Raw genomic sequence first — 13,376 nt, 5'->3', positions numbered from 1 at the left:
TTAAACAAGAAATATATTTTACTGTATACCTACGCTAAAAAAATTGTAAAGAAAATAATTGTAATTTTCACTACATTTTCTTTCTTGTTATCTTGAGTGTGTTTAATGCTAACACTGATATCAGATTTTATTTAAACCGCGTAATTTTTACGACGTTTTTCTTCATCGACCGACATTTGTCGACCTCGGTGGCGTAGTGGTTCTTGCCACTGAACCGTGAGGTCCCGGGTTTGATTCCCGGTTGGGTCATGATGGAAAATGATCTTTTTCTGATTGGCCCGGGTCTTGGATGTTTATCTATATATGTATTTGTTATAAAATATAGTATCGTTGAGTTAGTATCTCATGACACAAGTCTCGAACTTACTTTGGGGCTAGCTCAATCTGTGTGATTCGTCCTAATATATTTATTTATTTATTTATCAGCATCAAATGGTATAAGAAAACTATATAATATGTCAAAGGTAGGTCATGAGGCGCGAGAAGGATTTAAATAAATCTTTCCATTACAAGAGGGCGGAACCATTTTTGTATTTTTGTTATTTTATGCGGTAGTGAATGGAGAGAATTTACGGGTGGTGGTAGGTACATCTAAAATCTTTTGTTAGTTGGTTTAGCTGAACGTGGGAGGGAAAATGTCAATAAAATACAATATATTCAATAGGTTAGGCAATTTATGGTTTCAGAATATTCTTTTCACTAGCCGGAGGGTAACAGAAAACTGGTGGAATGAGGATAGACAATTTTTTAATCTGATTCGTCCCACTGTTGGAAAGGGTTTCCTTGGTCTGCTACGCTTCCTCTTTTTCTAAGGGATCTTGACACTGCCACTTTGATATTTCTTGACTTTGACAGCTAAGATACAATAATATGGAAGTGAAGCCTATATGAAACTAAGCGGGACATGTTTGCCACATGCAGACGTATTGTTGAACTAATCTCAGTTACAAATTTGATACCTAGATAGAACTTGTACAAAGATGAAACAATAAAAAAGTAGTTTTAATTTTACTACGCGTTGTTTAAGGATTAAGGAAAACTTGTGGGTGTTTTAGAGACACCGAACTAGGCCGAAGGATTTATTTTGGGTCACCACCACCCACATGTTTGAAATTGTAAAGAATACTAGTGTAAAACAACTAATATAATAGTGTAGTATACGATAGAGAACTGTCGTAATGTAGCAATGGCCTTCCAGACATATTGAATTGATTTATGTTTAGCTCTCAAAAACAATAGCTAATCATTCAAATACAAGCAGAATCTAAAAGGTTACCAAGATGCGATACACACAGTTGAAAAAAAGGCTTGGACTACCCCGTCGATGATATCATATATATATATATGTATTTTATCCTACAAAATTAACTTGTATTGTAAATATTATATTTATTGATGATTGTGTCTGATCCAGCTTATTGAATGGATCTCCATTTCAACGGAAAATCTCGAGATGGCCTACATCTTTAAATAGATATCCGATGATCCAATCACAATGCGTTATACGAATTAGTTTATTTTACTATAGCTAAAGTTTTATTTTTCATTCCATTAATTGAAAAAAAGAAAAAAAAAATGTTTTGAGAAATATTAAAACGACAATTTCCGGTTTTTCGGTTTAGGTACTGGCTGAATATAAAGTGTATGTATTTTTTATTGATTTATTATTTTTTCTTTGTAGCTTCATAAAAAAAAATTCCAGGTATATTTACTTCAATTACTTTAGAATACGGCTGTCGTGTTTGCTTTAAATAATTATTAAATATTTAAACGTTAATAAATTATATTAATCTTGCTAGGTATTGAAAGTTATATCAAATTAAAAAAGTTTGTTATCCTTTATTTAGGAAACCATGAGCCTCGCTAGTGGGTGGTGGTATTTTTGAATTATTGATTTTGTTTACAGAAACATGATATGATAGACAAGTAGATTGAGAGATGCATGACTCAACAAACTCGATGTTGTTTAGTATCTCCGCTAAGACCACATATTAAATTCGGAAAACCCCAATCAAAAGGTACAATTACGACCGCCTACAAATTCTTCCTGACATCAAGAGAGCTTGAGTACGTGAGCGAAGCTACCTCCGCGCCTATACTGCCCTCTCTGTTACACTTTCTTCAAAGCTCGTAAATCTTTCTCGCTCTAAAGACACCCACTCTCGCTTAACTACACCTACGTCGCTACCCCTGTTTTCAGTCCATCCACATTCAGTATTACCCTCGGCGGCTCCAAGAACGCACGTCACAGACAATACTGGCCAACAAATAAAAAAAAAAACTCGGCGACCATTCTTTTCAGAAACGCGTTCCAATCTTAAATATCGAATCACCAGCGATGACTTTTTGACGTTTCAGTAACTTTTTAAAATTGCGGCAAAGACATTCGTCTTCCAATTGACGACAATAAATTTTGACTGAACTTAAATTGATACGGTCTGATATATAATATAGTATAGAAGTAGCGGGGTGTGTTTTTGTGTAGCTAGATCGGGAGACCACAGTAAGAACAACAGGTGAGTGTCTTTTCGATGTTTATACTTATAAAACTTGTTGAGATGTAATAATAATAAATTGTATTAAATATATTTTAAAATAGTACGAGTGTACCGTGAAGTAGCGAACAACTTTATAATTTTGCTTTTGATTTTCGGGATAAATGGTACCTAATGTTTATTCCAGGTTAAATCTTAAAATTTCATCGAAAACTTGTCTAGCAGAATTTGCGTGGTTGGGAACACATACTCGCGTAATAAGCTTTGACGTTTCAAATATTATTGAGATACTGGGATTAGTGGTATGTTGATACTTGATTAATTATATACAACAATTTATTTATTTACTGCAAAACATGTTATTATCTGATCCTGTAAATAAGAAAAATATCAACATATTTGATATCTATATGCCGCATATGTTTTTGGAGATCGTAGGGGATTACAATCTTTAAACCAGATATCAATAAATAAGATCTAAACTATTAATAGGTTTTGTAAGTTAAATAATCAAATCATGATTAACCTTATAAAACCTACTAACACCCATTAAAAACCCTCCCTTTTTTCATTATACCCGCCGACATAATAGCATGTTGTGATATAATTTTATCAAGAGAAGAGTCTGGTCAAAACCTGGTCATTCAGATCATTTTCTATTTTGATCTGACCGGGGAACTTTCAGTTTCGAGTTCCGAACTCGATCCCCGTCAGTAGTCAGTATAACTATATTTATATATTCTATGATATTTCACATGCACCTTGCAATCTTACACAATCACAAAATTTTAGAATAAAAAAAATATTGTCATTGTACCTGTAATAGTTTCGACATTGCACAATATTATTATTATTATCAAATAATAATTAACGTTTCGTCTTTCGTAATAACTGAGAACAGGAAAATATATTCGGTTTAATTCAGTAAAATACCTCGGAAAAAGATCGGAGAATGCTAAATTAAAATCCCGGTCATCAAAGGTATTACAATATTGAATTCATTCAATCGATTTAGAATTTACAAAGAAATTTAATTTCTTTCTTTAGAATTTTCTTGTCAAAGGTAAACAAAGTGTTCAGTTCATTTAAATAAATTAAGGACAGAGTTTTTGAAATTCATATAAACTAGTTGTTCGCCGCGAACGTAGACAAATAAATTAACGTACGTAATTAACGAACGTACAATAAATTTTGATGAAAATTGTGAATATTTCGAAAACGACTTAACCGATTTTGATGCCCCACGAACTTAAAAAAATTTATTGACAGATCCTACATACATCAGACCAACGGTTTGAAAGTTATCGCGTTACAAACAAACATACATACATACATACAAAAATGTATTTTGTTCCCCAAGTAGAATGTTAGACCTCGCTCGCTTCGCTCCCTTGGTCAACTAGACTAGGTAAATGATTATGTGTTTATTGTTTTTGTAAAGTATTTAATAATAATGTATTTACTTTAAAGCTACATCAGCCTGCAGTATGCTCGTGTTTATTTCGTATGTCGTGCTCATTGCTACATCTATGCAACGTAGAATCCGAGATTTTGATAATGATAAGTTAAGTGGATGCACGAAATAACGCGGGTGAAGCCGCGGACATATGCTTGTGAAAAATATAAAAAAAACTGGTCAAAAAGTAGTCTACCATTGTTATCCAGTTCGTGTCCATTATTAGTGAGGAGGTTGAATGAAAAACAACTTCGAAGGTTTTAATTAAAAGTAAAAAAGATATCATGATATTATATTCATGATAATATTTTTTTTTACTTTTATATTTGGGGTTAATATTGTCATTACAATATATTTTTACATTTAAGTAGTTTAAGCCTGCGTTTTCTTTTTCATTTAAACTGGCCACTAATATTGAAGAATGGACACGAACACGATAACAATGCTACAGTGAGTTTTTGTTACATTTCATGATTTTTTTTATCGGGAGCATTTGTGAGTTATCTACTCACTTAAAAAAAAAAAATTAAAAAAAAAAAATTAAAAATGACGAGAAAAAAAAGTGCCTGTGAAGGTCTAATTTCTGAATAAATGATTTGAATTTGACTAATTTTCTACATATAGTTAGAACTACGGAGAAAGACATACCTTTGGGAAATCGACGCGAGCGGGCAAAAACTAATTAATTAAGACTGTAATGTGTAATTTTTATTCTGCTACGAGAGAGCTACGAATCTAGCCTCTACGAATAAACTATTTCTGCTACGAGAGAGCTGCGTAGTAGTTATGTTATACGCTACACGCGTATAGCTACGACTATTGTAGTTACTGCGAAATTTTTATTAGATAGGTCTACGACTGCGACGAGTTCGCTACGAAGAATGAAAAAAAATGTAATTATTAAAGCTGAACATTATTAATGTAAAGTGAACTTTTTAATGATTTTTTTTTTATTCTGGAGAAAAAGTGGAAGTTCTGAATCCTACTTGTTTAATCTTGCGTTATATTTATATAATACTGTAATTTAGTTTGTTTATCAATTATCAATCTAATTGATAGACAAACTAAATTTTGAATGAAATTTTGAATTCGACATGGTTTCGTTTTTGTTATATACCTATGTGTAAAGATGCAACGATAATAATCGTCTACGTTCCGGGAGTTTTGGCTTTGATTCATATCACCCAGGCTTTGTATACCTTTGGCCACTACTAATATTATAAATGTAAAAGTAGTATATGAGTTTGGGAGTACTATTGTTGCCTATCAGCCAGCCAAGGGTGTCCCTTAGACAAACTAAACTTTAGAGTGATAATCTAGGGTAGAATAAAACGCCGTAACATATTTCAAATTGATTTTGTTGCCAATACGATGAAAGTATTTTATAAAATACCTCCGTGGCCTAATGGTCACCGTGCCGGACTGCTACACTGGAGGTCCCGGGTTCTATCCCCGGTCAGGTCAACATGGGTCAATCTTTTTCAGATTGACCTGGGTCTTGCATGTTTATCTATATATGTGTATATTATAAAATATAGTATCGTTGAGTTAGTATCCCATAACATAAGTTTCTAACTTACTTTGGAGCTAACTCAATCTGTGTGATTTGGTCATATATATAAATAAAGTAAGTAAAATTTACCCATTTATTTTTTTAAGTGAGCCAATCTAATGCTCAAGCGATGGGTTTGGGCCGATGTCGAAATAACCTTTAAACAGATCCGTCATTGTATAAAAACGTTACAAGGCGTAAACTAAAAGAGGAAGAAGATTAAGAACAACAGAAATAAGTAAGAGAGTAAGAACAGTAAGCATTGTTTAAGTATAATTACGCCTGAAAGCCTACTGTAGGGAAAGCCGACAATCCTTCATGGGCAATCGCTTTCGGCGTTTAAAGTAATTTTAAAAACGCCCTATAGGACCGGATTTTGAAGTGTGGCTCTGGTACTTTGAAGTAGTAGTCGAATCTCGTAATTATTTTTGAAATATTGTAAACAATTATGACCGTTCCATAATGCTCTTAGCATCAACTCGACCATAACCATACTTTACTGAATTTTGTGCCATTAAGTTTAAATAAATAACTATATGTGTCAGCATTGTCCGTCTTCTGTGGAGTGTATATTTAATTAGTGTCAGTAGACAGTAAGGAATGCAAAAATGATAAGAAAAATCGGAAAGTCAGTTATTAACTATAAGAGCACACAAAGCTGACCACGTTGTGGTCAACTTGTGATCATGAAATACACATCATATTTTGCATTTATTGTTTATACTAGCGTCTCGTCCCAGATTTGTTCGGTAAAAAATAATAAATTATACACCTTAAAAAAATCCATAGAGATAGACAGACGCGATACCAGAATTCTTTTTTAACTTTAGGTGTTATAAGTTTGACCACTAAGTGTCTGTCTGTCTGTGCACCTGGCCTCGTGGTTCATCAACGGGTGAACCGATTTATATGCGGGCTTTTTTTCTTTGGTAGCTAAGATAGGTAGTTCGTAGATATGTTTGATAAAAATCGGTTCACCTGTTCATAAGTTGTAGCGAAATGAATATTGAAAGTCGGGGGTTTTGTAATTTGTCTAACAAATAAACTTGTATAATATGAAAAGATATCAAGTACAGTAACGCAAACAACTATTATGTACCTATAGGTACAATTATATTATATTTTTATGAAACTTTTTATTATTGTTGGCTACTTACTGTATTGCAACACTGTTCAAACGAGTTTCTCTCGGCATATCTTCTCAACAGTCTTCAGTCGTTCCGAAATGCCAGTAGTTTGTAGCTTTCGAGAGATAACTGTGTAATATAAAAACACACGTTAAAAAGTGCCTGTGAAGGTCTAATTTCTTAATAAATGATTTGAATTTGCACGAAAATACACTTTTTATATAATAATTTGGAAACATAAGCGAAAGATTAAAGTCGAGGTTACTGTCTATTAATGTCTATTGAGCAATTGAATTTATGAAGCATTTGCCCGCAGCTTCGCGCGCGTTAATTTTCCGCGGGAGCAGTTATTTTTCCGGGATTAATGGAGTACCATCAAAGGTAACCTTTGATATAAGATACCCCTATCATAGATTGATGTATGCAAAATTTCAAGAACATTAGTTCAGTAGATAGAGCGTGAAGAAACAAACAAACTTACTATGGCATTTATAATATTAGTTAGGATATGTAATAATATGTATGGCCCTTTTGTTATTAACGCCCAGGGCAGTAGCCCCGCTTGCACTTGTCTAAATCCTTGGCTCTATGTAATTTAAACGTAAACTCGAGACTCAAATGTAATGGAGTGTTTTGAAAGCATAATGGAATTTTTAAAATTAATCCTAGCCGTAATGAGAAATCATTCACCATTGAAAATGTTCTTTCTTAGTTATATTTCATTTCTATTTGTGAGGTTCTGTAATTGGATTTTTATTCCATTGTTATTTTAAGAGCTTGTTAGTCTTCCTAAAAATAAATATTTAGGGACAAATCACACAGATTGAGTTAGCCCCATAGTAAGTTCGAGACTTGTGTTATGGGATACTAACTCAACGATACTATATTCTATAACATATGCAAATCTGACTTGAAGAAATAACGAAATAAACAAACTTACTTTCGCATTTATAATATTACTCAGGATTATGAGTATTACTGGATAGAAGTAAAGTAATCTATATATTATTATCTATAGATATAAAACTCTTCCGTTACTGACCGACGGAAGGGCGTAGAAAGTTGAAATTTGGTGTGTAGGTTCCTGCGACAGTGTAGGGGAGTATTAAGAAGGGATTTCCTGGAATTCCCGCGGGAAACGAAGATTTTTACTCACATAGGAAGTTGTGGGCAAAAGCTAATACACATCTCGATGCAAAATAGTCGGACAAAAGCAGATATCGAATCAGCCTCAGTGTTTAAGGTCTATAAAGAAGGATTTATGGCTGTAACACATGTTGCAGGACCCGGCATGTCCCGGGCAGTCAAACACAGGACGGTGCGGGGCAGAAGTTGAGGGTTTTATCAAACTAATAGCGATCCTCCCCGGCTTCGCACAGGTGCAATATTATGCATGTAATCGTAACAACAAATGCGAAAGTAAGTGTGTTTGTTTGTTACATCTTCACATTTAAATGGGTGGTATAGTCAGCTGAAGCGAGTAAAAACAATATTTTCTTTTCTAAAGTCTACTTACTTACTTTAATGATATTATATAATTTATATAATATCTTATATTCTTTAATTATATATATGTCTATTCTGCTCAAAGTGTGGCGGCGTGTGGTTCGTATCAAACATATTTGCACAAATTTACCTCTTAAAATAAATGTCTTACATTAATATTTTGATTAAAAGCTAAGTAAGACTAAGTATTTATCTCACGTGTGAAAACTTAAGTGAGTACAATCCGCTTGACGCGACTTATCGCGCCCTCTTTGGTGCAGTGGCTCTCAATCTTTGATGATACTAACACTAAATAGCTGTAGGGAGATTTCGGCAATTTACCAGTAAAATATATGTACTTATGTGAGTTTAGCTTCTGTCTTAAAAGATTATCGAATGAATATAGCGGCACCAAAATTGTTATTACTAACATTCGACTTGACACAGTATAAAAAATCGTTTATGCGTACAATACGACCACTCCCTTTAAATTGCACATATTCAGTTATTGGCAGAAAAAATAAATGTGATGAATCTCCGCCGCGAAGACATAAGTATAGACAAGTATCCTGTTCAGTTTTAATACACAGACTTATACGTCCATAAATTTAATAATTTGGTGTCTTGGCGTAATCTGGCCCTGGCGTCTTTTCTCACTTACACTGTACTTACGCGTTTACTCGGAAAAGCTTACAGTTATATGCAAAACGCGTCTGTTTGATAATTTTTTATTATTAATAATCGTCTCAATCTCCTGAAGCAAAAGACACCTCCGTGGTTTAATGGTCATCATGCCGGACTGCTGCACTGGAGGTCCCGGGTTCGATCCCCGATCAGGTCAAGATGCATAATAATCTTTTTTAGATTGACCTGAGTATTGGATGTTTATCTATATATGTACATGTTATAGAATATAGTATAGAAGAGTTAGTATCCCATAACACAAGCTTCGAACTTTGGGGCTAACTCAATCTGTGGGATTTGTCCTAATACCATACATATTTATATTTATTTATTTAAAAGAGCATTTTGTCGAGAGTTTCCGTTGTGGCAATTGGACTATAATCTGTGTTCTCTCGGGATTTACGCCACTCAGTTTGAGAAACGTTGTGTTAGTACTTAATGTAAGTAATTGAGTTCCAGCTCAGTTAAGTGCATGCCGTTACATTAATGACTTGCTTGGCTCAGTGCGATGTGTGTTGTGTGATAAAATAAGTTTTCAATGACATCTAAGAGAATAATTAATGATCATTAAGCTGGATTGCTACACTGGAGTTCCTGGGTTCTATCCCCGATTGGATCAGGATCGAAAATGATTTTATGATTGACCTGTTCGAGGTTCATATAGTATAGTTGTACAGTAGTAATATATACATAACACAAGTCTCGAACTTACTTTGGGGCTAGCTTAATCTGTGTGATTTGTAAAATATTTATTTATTTTGCTAAGAGTATGACGTGGGTGGCGCGTGATTTGTTGATGTGATGGCGAAACAACATTGTAGATTTAATTGAAACTCGAATATTCTCGACCATAATCTGTACCCGAAAATAAAATATTGGGCTGGATGTTATCTGAAACAAATGGAATCATTCATTCAAAATTTTACACTGATCCGTGTCATACTTCGTATTGAATGGATCGTTTATGTGTTTGCATGAGTACTATGTTATATGTTTGTTACTTTTTAATTGAATTTGAAGCGTTTCATGTGATTAAAAGGTCTCAGGTTCGAATCATACTTGTGCCAAAGTTTGTATACCAATGTGACTCATGTACTTAGTTTTCATCTACCACCACTTGCTTCCGGCGAAGGAAAACATCGTGAGGAAACCTGCACTCTGGTTGACAGTTTAAGTTAGTGAACTTATATACTATTACATGCCGTTAGATACCGTAAAAGCATGTCCGATGTCAAGGCATCTTGAATACAATTTTACCCAATAAAATTTTAGTAGCGGCGGTTAGCCAATTCGTAAACCGCCGTAAACCGGTTTTGATTGAATTTGGTTAACTTACATATTAAGATTATGTAAGTTGCAGTTTTGTGGTATGTAATTCTGCCCTAGAATACGAGCACTCCATTTCTTTCCGAGGATGTCGTACGAGGCGACTACGGGACTCAGCATTGTCAGTCAGATGTCAGGTAACAACAGCATTAGCCACCAAGTAGGGTCAGTCGTGAAATTAGACATGAATGTTCAAAATTTTAAGAATATTTTTTTACGCTTAGCCACGGGTTTCACGACGGCTGAAACAGGGAACAGTAAAATATACGATGAACTATGAAACAAAGTCCTCTGCCCCGCCTGTCTGTATGTTAGCGATAAACTTAAAAACGACTGCACGGATTATCACGCGGTTTTCATCATTAGATAGTGTGATTCCTAAATAACTAGGTGTTTAATTTATAATGCTTTCACCAGAGTGCAGCCGGAACGGGCTAGTATTGTAATGAAGCTAAAAAGCCAACTTTTTGCGAGAAGGTATTGCAGAAATGATAAAAATAGAATGTGGGTGTTGCCGGGGGAATATGACCCGGGGTTATCCGTAATCCGGTTAAATGGATTAGATACTTGTTTGTGCTCGAACCCGTAACATAAATGTGCTTTTTTTTACTTTCAATTCCATTGTATAGATTGACAGTTTTTAAACTGTGTGCGACTTTGCTATTTACGTCTCACCATCGAGTCTACTCGCAGTGAGACGCAGCTAACCAATCACAGTGCGCCATTGTGAGGCAACGACAACCACACCGCGATGTGTTTGGTTCGCTGCGTCTCACTTCGAATCGATTCGATAGTGATAAGTGAAATGCAAACCCGCCCTTCGCCCTCTGGTGACTGACACTGGTGAAAATCAGTGAAGTTTCCGTAACTTTGGAGGTTTTTAAGGATATTTTCAGTAATTTTCGGGGAAACGGTAGCACGGTGATTTTTACAGGCAAAATCAAATCATTTATTCAGAAATTAGGCCTTCACAGGCACTTTTTCACGTCATATTCTAAATTAAATGATGTTTACCAAAGCTACAAACTACTAGCATTTCGGAACGACCACTGCTGAGAAGAAATGCCGAAAGAAACTCATTCAAACAGTGTTGGTCCCTATTATGTCAGAAGGGCTTACCATTTTTTAAATATAAATTTATGTATAATTTTTTATCAGTAATATAACATGTAAGTACACAATAAAGTACATGGTCAAAAGGTATACTGAAACATATTATGATTGTGATCAAGTGCTGATGAAAGGAAAATATATATACTTATATATATATATATATATATATATATATATATATATATATATATATATATATATATATATATATATATATGTATAATTAACCAAACAAAAAAAACTTTTAATAAAAGATCGAGCTGACCAGTTCCCCCGGCAGCACCCGTTCACGAGTTGACCCGTGAGTCAGCCACAATAGAGGGAACCTCCCGACCCGATCCACGATAATATCTATATATAATATAACTGTGAGCTATGTCTGTACATAGGAGATCTTACAGAAAAATTATTATGGGACTAGGTGTGTAATAGAAGCCCAAATTTTTTTTTTTTTAGATTTTCTATAAGTTTTGACACTGACGTGCGTCGAATGTCTATAGAATTCCCATGGAATTAGTAGGTACCTTTTTGTTCCATGAAAATTTCTGCGTTGTTCGTCAATGAATATCAACGTGGTCGACGGAGCGCAACCGAGCAAAGGGACAAAATCTAGTAGTTCTATGAAACTTGCTTTGCTTTGTGAAAACGTTAGGTAATGACTTAATTTGGAGTTTCCCGAAATGGACACCAGGTGGCGGTAATGTACTCGGCGGGTTGTTTTTAGTTGCGGTCGCGGAGTTTCTCGCAAACTTGCTTCGAATGGAATTGTGGAAAAACTGGTTTAATTAAAGACTTAAATTTATCTCGTTTTATGACTTATGTATAAAACTTTTATTATAACTAGCTGTTTACCCGCGACTTCGTTAGCGTAGAATAGTTACTTCTGATAGCATAATTATATTTTTGCCATACTTAATGTGTGTTGTGTTACCCATGCCAGGTTACTAATTTATAGAACCAATATTTTTGTGTGATAGCCAATTATGTCGTCATTGGTTGTCTTTTCAACATTATTTTCATACACCCCCCCTTTATGGTAATTTGGGGGTTGATTATTGAAAAAGTAGCCTATATAGGCTACTTTTAAGAACTGGGGTCTTTAACTACATGTATGTATGGATTCATGGATTTACTAGCTGCTGCGCCCCGGGGCTTCGCTTCCGTTGGAATTTCGGGACAAAAAGTACACTTATGTGTTATTCCAGTTTATATTCTACTCGTATATACAAAATTTCATAACAATCGGTCCAGTAGATTTTGCGTGAAAGTGTAACAAACATACATATTTCTTTCGCATTATATAATATTAGTAGGATAACATTTAAACTTGATTGCACAACAAAAGAGTTACTTAACAATAGGTGGACTTCATGCCACCACAATACAATAGGTACTGAAACGAGAAAATTGACTATCAGAAAATATCCGAGACTAGAAAATGAATTGCAGTCCTCATAAGTCTAGATCGCCGCGCGATACAATTGATTGTTCTGGAAATCGTCCTCGATTCGATTCCTTTTAATTGAAAGACCTTTGTCTGCAAAACAATAATAAACATGGACTCGATTCGACTCGGAAACGAAGCGATTCGATTTTAAACAAACATCTCGAGACTCTGAGTAATCAATCGTGAAGTTTTTAACTATATTAAATTAGATATTTTAACATCACATTTATAATATTTAATTTGTTTCATTTCTATTTAGTTTTTGAATTGTATCTATATCTGATTTTTTGTTTTAAATAATTTAAATTCTTCAAGAAATATTCTTTTGGAATGTTGAATTTTTGGAACAAAATAAATTTCTCGAAAATTTTATCCCGTAATGACTAAGTAATTATCCATCCATGTCATGCTCATTGCTTATGCATAAAGTTAATATTTAATCTGTTCTCATTCAGTTTATAAATAACTCGTCGATGTTCTCCAAAAAGGCAATACATTTTCATCAAAATAAATATAATACCAAAAATATATTTATTTTGGACCTCTTCTTATTAATGAATTTTGTAATTAATGAATTCTAGCTCTCTGTGCTACGGGTGTGCTTCTGTAGGTACTTTCCTATATTCCCCGTAGAAAGATGTACCCACATGTCAAATCGTACCATTGTACGTTCATATTTTTCGTTGTGCGT

At 34.2% G+C, this 13,376-nt stretch overlaps 1 protein-coding gene across 1 annotated transcript in view; it reads left to right on the top strand.

Moving 5' to 3' along the window:
• The first annotated feature begins 2,375 nt into the window (after positions 1 to 2,375).
• LOC128680121 (uncharacterized protein) overlaps positions 2,376 to 13,376 on the top strand; it is a 48,984-nt gene continuing 37,983 nt past the window's right edge. Inside the window, exon 1 of the mRNA XM_053762960.2 lies at positions 2,376 to 2,516. The gene's annotated coding sequence lies outside the window, so the exon portion shown is untranslated. The remainder of the gene's footprint in view (positions 2,517 to 13,376) is intronic.

The sequence above is a fragment of the Plodia interpunctella genome, chromosome 23, assembly GCF_027563975.2.
Source record: "Plodia interpunctella isolate USDA-ARS_2022_Savannah chromosome 23, ilPloInte3.2, whole genome shotgun sequence".
NCBI classification, from domain to species: domain Eukaryota; kingdom Metazoa; phylum Arthropoda; class Insecta; order Lepidoptera; family Pyralidae; genus Plodia; species Plodia interpunctella.
This window is presented reverse-complemented; position numbering and strand designations above follow the sequence as displayed.